Here is an 11,038-nt window from a genome sequence, read left to right as displayed (position 1 = left end):
AATTGATCTTAATATTTTAGACTGACCGGAGGCCGTATTTCTACAGTTATTCATTTGAGTCTGAACCCATTTGAAATGATAAGGCCACATATCCTCAACGTCATCTAGTGCGATACGCAATAGCTTCTTTAGTTCTCTATGACGTGTTTCATTTGCACCCTGCGATTGAGGTTTATAAGGAACACCACACCTATGGGTCATGCCTGATACGAGTATAAATGCCTCCATTACATCGGTACAAGACTCACTACCGATATCAGAACATCATAAAAGACGTGATAGCATAACTCTGCCACTGTTTGCGAGCGTTTGTTCGGTATCGCATAAAGCAAGTTATAGCCCGAAGCCATACTTAAGAAATGTCAGATATATACATCACCAGTATGCTTGGATCGCGGGAGTTTAACCAAATCGACTATGACTCGGCGCATCGGTTGGTCTTCTGTCGCACTTTTTAGGAGTGCCCAACCGTAGCACTTGATCTGGTTTTTTCACAATCAGTGCAACGTCGGTATAGTTCACGTATGGTTTCTTTCAGCGCCGGGTGATAAAGCCCTGCACGAACAGCCATCTTATAAGTATGCTCATATGCTCGACGAGTTAAATTGTGTATTATTTTAACTCTACTCTCGAGCTCTTCTAAGTCAGTCAGATTCTGTGTAACGCTGGCTGGATGAACCATAGTCCCGTTAGATAGCGGAACTTCAGTATCAGGAGGGGTAGACTCCTGAGATACGTAATTAACAACATTGGATTGTTGAAGTATCTTCTTCCGTTGTTTCGCAACTCCTGGCTGTTCATTAAGCATCGCTTTAAATAGTTGAGTGCGAGCTTCAGGTTCTCTTAGTGCTTTGAGTCTTTGATCCATGGCCTTAGCTAGTTCCATGTTTTTACGATCTAATGCCGTCTCAATCGGCATTTCCTCGACTGCATTCTTGTTGGGTGCATGTGTTGTACGAGTCTAGAGTTTTTGTTCAAACTCCTTAGACTCCTCTAGTTTAGCTAAGAACTCGGTTGAGGGTTTCCACTTAGTGGTACCTGCAGGACCGATGCGACAAACGATGGTGTGTTTCCAAGGTGTCTTCTTAATAGAATAGGATTCCTGATACAAGAACGTGTCGGTTTCACGGTCGACATAGATAGTCTCGTCTTGTGATTTTATCACGTATCCATGGGTTGGAGCTACGTGTAAGGGACAACACAGCGTAATGGTAGGTTTAGTAATAGTAACATAATTTAACAACTGTGCGATAAGTTGCCAAGGTGGGTTAGCCCACGCATTATGCTTTGATAAGTGAAGTTGAAAGGCATCACCTTTAGGATGAGTCAACGACCTATATTCAGAAACCTGTTTGTTGTGTTCTGCGGCGAGCATATCAATAGTAGATAGACCCCATCTTGATTGAGCGAGGTTAAACCATTTCTTATTAAGCATCGGATCGGTGGCTATTAACTCTTTAACTGTTTCTGGTAGTCAGGGACAAGTCAACAGAGCATGTCAGCAAGTTGATTATGTAATCCTGGTATGCGGCTCACCAACTGTGAATCAGGGTTCATGTCCTTTAAATATGTTAAAAACTTTTGATCACAGGCGACAATGAAGTAATTTCCATAAAGGTAGTCTTTAAACTGTATTAGCGCAGTAACAATAGCAAGGAGCTCTTGCTTAACGGTAGGGTAATTCCGTTGACTCTTATTATAACTCTTGCTAAAGAATTGTATGTAGCGTGGTTTACCATTTACCGTTTGGTATAGCACTCCACTTACCGCTCGATTTTAAGCGTCGGTTGCTACTTGGAATGGGACGCCATCCACAGGGTATTTCATGATGGGTGCGTCCACTACTTTACTTTTGACTAGCTTAAATGCATCATCACATTATTTAGTCCAGATCTTTTCCAAAGATCCTTTGTGCAGCCGTAGGTGACTGAAAGGCTTTAGGTAATGAGAAAGATAAGGTACCGAATCCGAGAAGAAGTTAGCAAACCCACACACAGAGTTCACATCTCTTCCAGTAATTGGTGTTGGTAAATCCAACAGAAATTGTTTCTTGTCAGGATCAACTTCTACCCCTGCTGTAGATACCTTATAACTAAGTAAGTGTATAGTATCTTTAGCAAAAGAACACTTGTCCTCGCTAATCTTAAGTTTGGCATGGTTTAGTCGCTTTAAGACTTCCTTAACGAGTTTAGCATGTTCATGTGCTGTCTTTGTAAAGATAATTATATCATCTATATATACTGATACGTTATCCGACAGGTCCGCAAATAGTTCCATCATAACTTGTTGGAAGAAAGAAGGTAACATGTGTAAGCCTTCAGGTGCACTTTTAAACTGGTACTCATTACCTTGCCAAGTAAAGGCAAAATATTTCCTATGCGGCTCATATATTTGTAATTGATGGAATGCAGCTTTTAAGTCTACCTTGGAAAAGATAGTCGCACCTTTCATTTTGCGTAGTATTTCGCTTATCTTTGGTAGGGGAAAATATGTTGCGGAATTAGTTTGTTGATTGGCGACAGGTCTAGTACTACTCTTGTTTTACTAAACGTTCCATCAGATTAAAAGTTAACTGGGGTTGCATCATAATTGATTTCAATGAGACCCTGTTTTAACCAATCTTCAATTTGGGTTTTGACAACGTCTTTGTGTCTCCAACTCACGTAGTTATGTGAAGGACACTTTAACTTAGAGAAGTCGACGTTTGTTAAGTCAAGCTTGACGTACCCGTTAAAGAACTTAAACATACATCAGTCAGTTATTGCAATCTTTCTGTTTTGTATAATTGAGTCCATAATTATATCGGTAAAGTGCGGAATCATATCCTTTGCTTCACCTTCTGGAGGTTTAGGTATCTTTAACATGCTATCATCTGACTGATCTTTATTCGGGTCTAGCCCATTAGGCAGACCAGTGAGAGTTATACCTAAACTGAGAAGATCAGTCATACCTATAATTAAATCATAATTCTGAGACATGTCAGTAACGATTAGGCGAGTCTTTACTTCTCTTCTATCTGACAACATTATGTGTGTATAATCGATGGCTTCTTTGCAAGTGGTAACTTTGCCATTTCCCAAGATTAAATTAGTTGTTTCGTTATGGATAGCCATATCTGTATCGTAGGCTACTCGGCGTGAGATAGCAGACTTCAGCCCCTGGATCAAAAAGTGCTATAACTTTTTCTCCATTTACATAAACGGTTTAAAATATACGTTCATCTTCTTTGGTATAGATTTTATTGAACTTTTTCCCATAATTTTGCTCTAGTGCACACATATGGAACTGTCAGTGCTTAACTTGGACGTCCGGCATGTCCTTGCAATCATCTTTGTGCCAACCGTTAGTACCCTTGCAAGTAGTACACTCTTTCAAATAGTGTCCAAAGTTTGGCTTGCCTGGTGCACACTTAACAGTCGTGTTTACCATTCCACTTGCCATCACATTTAGTGAGGCTGTAACCACACTTCTTGCAAGGTGCTCTCCCCTTCCTTTCACCCTTTGGTGCAGTAGAAGTAAAGCCTTTATAACCTCCAGCAGTACTGCGAGGTTTCTTAGTATCACGCGTAGTGTTATTCGCTTAGCGGGCTGGGTAAAGCTCGCGGTACTAAGTACTCTAGTAGATGGGTTGGTATACTTTTGAACCATCTTCTCAAAGACAGAACATGGCATAGATCGCAAATCACCATAGGCGATGACATCATCATTGACCTTTTTAAAAAGGTTAGCCCCCAGAGTCTCCATCATCTGACAATTTAATAAATATTCGCCAGTATAGGTACGACCTCCCATCCGAGTGTTCATATGTGTCATATGAGCTAGAGCGACTTGCGAGACACTAGAAGTTCACGGTCACGTGCATCTTCAACGAAGGCGTTAAGTATATTCTCACACAACTGGCGTCAGGGCAGGGCTTTCCAGTTGGGCTCATGGGCCTTCAAGATAGTTTTCCATTCCTCTGACTCACAAAAATGGATAAAGGCATTCATCATCTGTTTATCTTTAAGTCTGGCAGACTCCTTAAGTTGGTCAAAGGCCTTCAGGGTCTCCACTGTACTCTCATTAGTAGAGAAATCGACCTCAGCCTTCGCGTTACCTAGCTGCTTTATAAAGCTTGGTTCAAAGCGTTCACGAGGCTCACGCTCAGTGCTACGGGCTGCTGGTGCCAAGATGGAGTCTATCTCCTTTCTCTTGCTATCGATTAGATAGCGAATGTTATCCGCTTCGTATCGTCAAGCTCAGAGTCATTTAATAGACGGTCCTCAAGGACTTGCATATCAAAACGTAATAGCCTGAGACTATGTTGCCTGGTTCTCACTTCCTCGTCTTCAGAGCTAGAGTGGGTACTCTCTAGTGAGGTACTGGTATAACAATTACCAAAGTCGTGATTACCAGGGCTAGATGGTAAATGAGGATCGATGTTATGAGGGTGGTAAACCTCATCGATTTCCATACGATCATAGCCTCTGACAGGGTTAGGTTTGTCGAGATGATGGTCGATTGTAGCTTCCGAGCTATAGAGATTAAATCTTGAGGTTTTACCCACTTCACCAGCGGTAACTGGCTCTATGGTAACCCTGCTGGCGGGTAAACCAGTGGGTCCCAAGTCAGAAATCCGGCTCGGAATATATATATTTTCCGGTATAGGAAGAATATCGGCCACGTGGAATATAATCGAAGGGCCAAAAGCTGCGGCAGCGACTAGCACCTTTAATAGCTCATCTTTGCGGTTCAAATGGCGTCGAAATTGAGAAGATCCAGCCACTCGTTGTTGAGTTATAGCGTCCCCAACATTTGAGTCTTCCGCCCCAACATTCAGTGGCGAGGCATTCAGTGGCGAGGCATTCAGTGGCGAGGCATTCAATGAAATTTCACGAAATGGAACGCCACCATCTTTGTTAATAGGTGGATTGGGCTGACCTTTAGTAGTAATAAACCGTCGATCTCGAGACAATTCATTCATTTGTTCAGGAGATATAGCCTTTCCAATATCTGACTTTTCGCGGTCAGATGGCGAGCTGAGGCCCCGAGCTGCACTACTAGGAGACACACGGACGCTGGCGAGCCTTTTCGCGGCAGTTGAGACCTCCACTTCCAAGGCTTTAGGGTCCGACGAGTCATCCTCAGGGTTTACCTCAGAACCAAGCTCAGAAACGGCTTCCTTTACAGCTTCAACGGCAGGCTCAGTACCAGACAGACCAACGTCCCGGATAACCTCAGGAACCTCACAGGCTTAGCAGGCTTAGAGCTGGCGGCTCCCTTGTCTTTAGTATTTCCTTTAGCCATAGTAATAGCTCAAGAATAGGAAAGTTAATAAAGTCTAGGTATAGTAACTAGCGTGTAGCTAACCTTAGGGTAGTATTAACAACTATGAGATAGTATAGAATACTTACAGTCCTGTTCGCTGGATAATAAGCAATTGTTAGACAGTCTAGAAGCAGTACTCTACGGTAACTACTAATTAACTGAAAAATATGTAAACTTCGATGGATATTTCTATGTTTTAAACTATGTTATATAAACTAAGATACAATTTAAATCCGTTAGGATTTAGCAGTGGTAGCTTGGGCAAGGATGATCGGGATTGCCTTTTGGTAAGAGCCTTAATATCCTCGATTACACAGGACGTACCTCTAGCTGTTCTTTATTGAATAATTTTCACTAGAAGTACTAAGTGTTCATGACCACAGGTCTAATTTGTAGATAGACATCAGAACGTAAGTCAAGTTAATACATTAGCTAATATAAATAAAGTTCCATCTGATGAAAAGTTAATAAAAGAAAAAGATTTATTGGATTTTGGAGATTGGCGAGCAGACCAGAACCTGTAAGTAGTAGTTCAGATATTATAAAATTTAGTTTATAGTATCCTACATCTACTATCGTCTCAAATAGGTCCAAGTAAATGAGTCATACCAAATACTCAGGCTATTGGAGCCATCAAAGTGAATTCAGAACACTTTGTAAATATTGGAAAAAGAACTTGTATTAATTATTTTAAATATAAAATGAAAACTAATGTGTTATCTCATTTGATCTTGATATTTTAGACTGACCGGAGGCCGTACTTCTACAGGCGGCAGTCCTCATTGATGATGATCGCATGTTAGGGTTCAGTCTGCGCAGGCGGCAAAGTTGGAACGGAAGAGTTTGCTGCGGGTGACCTGGCCAAGTTTAAGGCCAAGCCGGGGCAATCGCAGTCGTCGCCTCTATGGCATGGGCCGCCTAAGGTTCTGTCCAAGGACAGCGCTGGGATGTACACGGTCATGTTTGGTACGAAGCGGCTAACACTCGAATCAAATTGGCCTTCTCACACTTGTCACACTTAATAGGAAAGTGTGTACAAGTGGATGCATGTCTGCCATTCCAATAACCGTTAGGGGTCAATTGGTACATATCGTACCCACATTTCTCATCCGCACAGTTTTTAAATTTGCTTATACGGGGATTTTCTTCTTAACAGGGCGTGCATTCTGAACATAGTCACGAGGACGTGTCTGAGGAGGCTTCTCATTGGAAGTCTGCCAAGATACGTACTCTTGGTCAATCTGATCACGCGGTTTCTTAGCAACCGCTTTCTCTCTCGAGGTCACGCTCTGCTTAAGCGCAGCAAACTGATTCTTATGTTCAGTATTTTCTTCGATCAACTTACTTATACGAGTTGGTTCCGTCGATTATGATTCTGATACGGGCTGGCTCTTTGAACGATCCTCTTCTTCATCGCCCTTCGGTGGTTCTTTTTCACATTGGGATTCGTCATTCTCCTACCTAGCTGAGAGATTATCCTTCTAAGTAATCTCATCAAGGTTATTTGGAGTAGTCTTAAACGCTCCCCTTGCTTCACTTCGTGGCTTCGTAAATGTAAGCTTAGAAGTAGAAGCAATAGTTGGCCCTCGGGCTCTTTTTTCGGGGGACTTCTCTCTTAATGGAGTAGTCTCTCTCTTGTCGGTTACATTGTTCTGACTGTTAACGCCAGCGACAATAGCTTCGGCTACAGTGTGGTTAAACACATCGGCAGTTGTGGCAGACGCAGCAGCAGCGGCTGCAGCAGTGGCATCGTCTTTATCTATATGATTCTTTTCAGCTTTTTTCTTCTTAGAAGGGGTGTGGTCTTTCTTGATCATAATCTTAACTTATGACTTTAAGCTATTCTCTTAAGGAATGACTGATATTTCTTGTTCATAACCTTAACTCATGACTACAAGCTATTCTCTTAAGGAAGCACTGGTCTTTCTTGGTCAAGAATTTTTTTATGGTAGTTAATTACCACTACGTTAAAGCAGTCTAAGTAGTTAATACTTTTACTAACCTTAAAATGTGTAAGATTCGGTCTCTTAAGGCGATATTAACGTCTTAGAGTAGTTAAACTTAATAAAGTCTTCTAAAGCTCAAATGAAATTAAAACATAATAAACGTAATTAGTCTTTTAGTAAAGTTAGGTTTGCCTCGTGAAAACAGCAATACTCTGAGGGATTGTGAGGCTGAGACATTGCCTATATATAATCCTCTCAGTACTGTTTTCGCCGAAGGGATTTTATTTAATGTTTCGTTGTCGCTCTGTTATAAACTATGGTATGTTTCGTTGGGGCGAATCCGAGAGACTCATAAAATCCTATCTTTAGAAAAAAAGAAAAGAAAAAAAAGAAAAAAAAACTCATGATGTCCATAGTTATTGCATTAACCAATAACTTGCCACTTATCAAGAATTACCGACTTAGCCTTCATCAGACTGGCACATCTGGTTGGCTGATCGGAGGATAAACTAGGTAACGTTAATAGTCCCTAGAAACCTATGTTCGGTTGAGCCATCTCGCTACCGAAGTATTCAGATATAAATAGATTTGGAAAGTAAATATAGTTCTATTAGTAGAACTAGACCAAATCTTATGTCTGGTATTTTACTGGGGCCTTTTAATGACCTTGCCCTAAATATCTGATATGTAAAATGGAAAAGGTATTAATTAATAAAACCGTTAAAAAATCATTTAGGAAACTTAAGGTCCTCGTACTATTAGGAGTGCGTTTATAGTTTACGTACTGCTTAATAGTACGTTTATAACATAAAGTCTAATGTGGATGCCCGGATATTACACGTCGAGCACTCGCGATACTGGCAACGTCTTCGTCACTATAGAGAGATTGGCTGCACTGGTTAATCTTACCCATCCGACTGACTATGACTTGACCAATTCATGGTAGTCATTGCCCATGGGCCACGAGTTGACATCAAACCCAAGGGCATTTATAAGTAGTGTCTCTCCCGCTAGTTTGACTTTACGAATGTCCCGAAAGCTGATCAACGTCGACTATTATACTCTTTTTGTGTGCATTTCCTTCAGGATAACGATGGAAGAATAGTTAATTTCCCTTTTTAGGGCGTAAATCGACTACTGAGCCTACAAGAAACAGACCCGTATGTTCACACTCACAAGTAATAATGTTACAGAGCTACGGGCACTGTGGTCATTAACACGGTCGCCAGCAAGCTGTCGAATGTAAAGAGCGCAATAGATCTTAAGCAAAATTCTAAGCAACGAGCTGCTCGCCTCTCAGATTGGCAACAGTCCATGAACGTACCACGTACCTTTGCTGACATCCCTGCCAATTGTCGCATCCTAGGCTGATTGTGCCTGAAGAACGTTGTTTTACAATCATATACGCCTCGATCAATGTCGCTGTACACCTGTATCTATCTTCTTTTGTTTTATTTTTTTTGAAACTTGTATGCAACCAGTTCATAGCGCCTTTTGGCCACCGGCGGCAGCGTCTCGTGTGTTTGTTATTGATTCTTACTATCCTCCCTATTTATTAGGACGTTCTCTCTACCCCAGGGTAGTTAATATTGCCATATGCACTGATATATTCGATGCATATTCTTTTAATTTTTGTTCTCGTACTTTATGATTGTATTAAAACCCTAAAACCCCAAAACCCTAAAACGTCCCCGCTGCATAAATGAACGAGCGCAAAAAAAAAACTCTTGCCCGCATCATGGATGTTCTGCTGAACCTCCTTGTCAACTCCACTTTTAACTTATCTCTTTTAAAATAAATAATGGTATCCTTATGTGTAAACGTCCTTGTGTAAATTTGATGAGTCGGCCCTTGTTGTTGTTTGGCAATTGGGGCGTGTAATAAAATATACAGCAGAGTACCGAACTGATGCAGGTGTCACTTGAGTTATGACAGCTCAAGTGAACCTGACAGATGTCACGCCCCGGGTAATACTGGAATACCTGGGGCTGAGGTCCACATACTTGAACCAGGCACAGTGCTCGTAAGTCGTAGCCTCTACATTAGCCTACATAATTTAGAAGGCTACATACACTCGTCACAACAATGAACACACACAGAAGAGAGAAAAGATTCAAGAAGAGAATGAAGAACGGAAACCAAACCACTGAAACTCTCAGAGTCCAGTGTCAACCCCAGACTCTCAGAGGGAGTGAGGTCAAATATGTATATTTGGTCCTTTTGGCTCAGCACAAGGCCCTCAATCATTTTATGGTCTTTTATAATGATTTTCCTTCAACCATGACTCATGAAAACTGGTTCATGCCCATTGGCTGTTCGCGATAACAAAATTGATAAGAAAACACAAGCTCGACAGAGAGGAGGGACCGCAGTGGCACAGGGACAGAACACACACGCTCCTTATATGCGTGCAGTATATGGTATATAGTCATTTACCAGTGCGGAAGCACCATTGGAGTGATGTTCATTGTGCCACATACCCTCCCTATTATACTGATCACTACTGTCTCCTTGTTTATCAGCCATTATGCTGTTTACCTTTATCAACCACGAGGTGACTTGCAACTACGAAAGTCTACGAAAGTGGTATAAACTTGTGTGTATGTGTAGTTTACAGTATGCTTACATATGTTAGACAAAAAGGTGCAGTGAACACAGTCAGAAATTACCCTTATGCACATTGCTCTCTTAATTAATAAAAAATTGCTTGTAACTTTGTGGAAAAGAACCTTTCCAAAGTACATATATTGGCTGCAATAGCGAGTTTAATACGTACATATTTTTCTGATTCCCGTATTTCCGAACAGACTGCCGACTTTTCTAAGAGGTATACTTGCCCTCGAAAGTCTGTCCTCGTTAGGAAATATTTTTTTCTCGAAATTTTCTTGAAACTTTATGATCCTCTTCTACCCATTGGCTGAGAAATCCGAATACCATATCCGAACGCAAAATCCGAACGCGTTAAGACTGGGCCTGAGAGTCTCTGATGAGAGTCGAGAGGAAGTGAATCTGTATTTAGTAATCACAGGATTCAGGAACAGAAGTGGATGAGTCATGATCGTTTCTTCCCAGTTCCGGCCTCCCGGGTTCCAGCTATCAAATGTAAAATTGTAAATACATAACAAAATCAAATACATATGTATGTATGTTTTAAATGTATTACTCTCTAGCTCTTTGAGTTATTGTTGGCCCAATCGGAATTTGTAAAACAATGTTTTTGTACTTTTGTCTTTGTGTGTCATACAAGAGATTCTCCGTGTTCTGTATTAAAATTTTACTAAAATTGTTACACTACATATTTCATTTTTACGTATTTAAACACACCGTGTATTGATTCCGTTTCGGCATTCGGCTCACGTGATTCTCATCACATTCACTTTGGGGATGAATTGAATGTGGCAGACGAATACATAGATACGATTATTAAATTTATATAAATATTAAAAACATAGGTGTGATGCCGAGATTATAACATAAACATCTGTGTTTTAGCCACCGACAAAACAATGCAAGTACAAGACCGCAATCAGGAGAAGGAGCCTTTGGCTGGAGACCGAAAGGCCATTTATCCGAAGTACAGAGTAGCTATCGTGGGCGGCGGGTTTTCAGGTGCACGAGCTGAGTATATCTTTTCCGATAGACATGACATAGAACTCACCGTATATGATAGTAAAGCTTACAGAGAGTTTACCCCGTCTATTCTACGCGCCTTGGTCCACCCTGAACACAGTGATTTTATCCTGCACAGTACTATTGGTCGGCCCAACTGGGAGGTAAGGATATAT

Source organism: Sphaeroforma arctica (genome assembly GCF_001186125.1).
Source record: "Sphaeroforma arctica JP610 unplaced genomic scaffold supercont1.272, whole genome shotgun sequence".
Classification (NCBI taxonomy): domain Eukaryota; class Ichthyosporea; order Ichthyophonida; genus Sphaeroforma; species Sphaeroforma arctica.
This window is presented reverse-complemented; position numbering follows the sequence as displayed.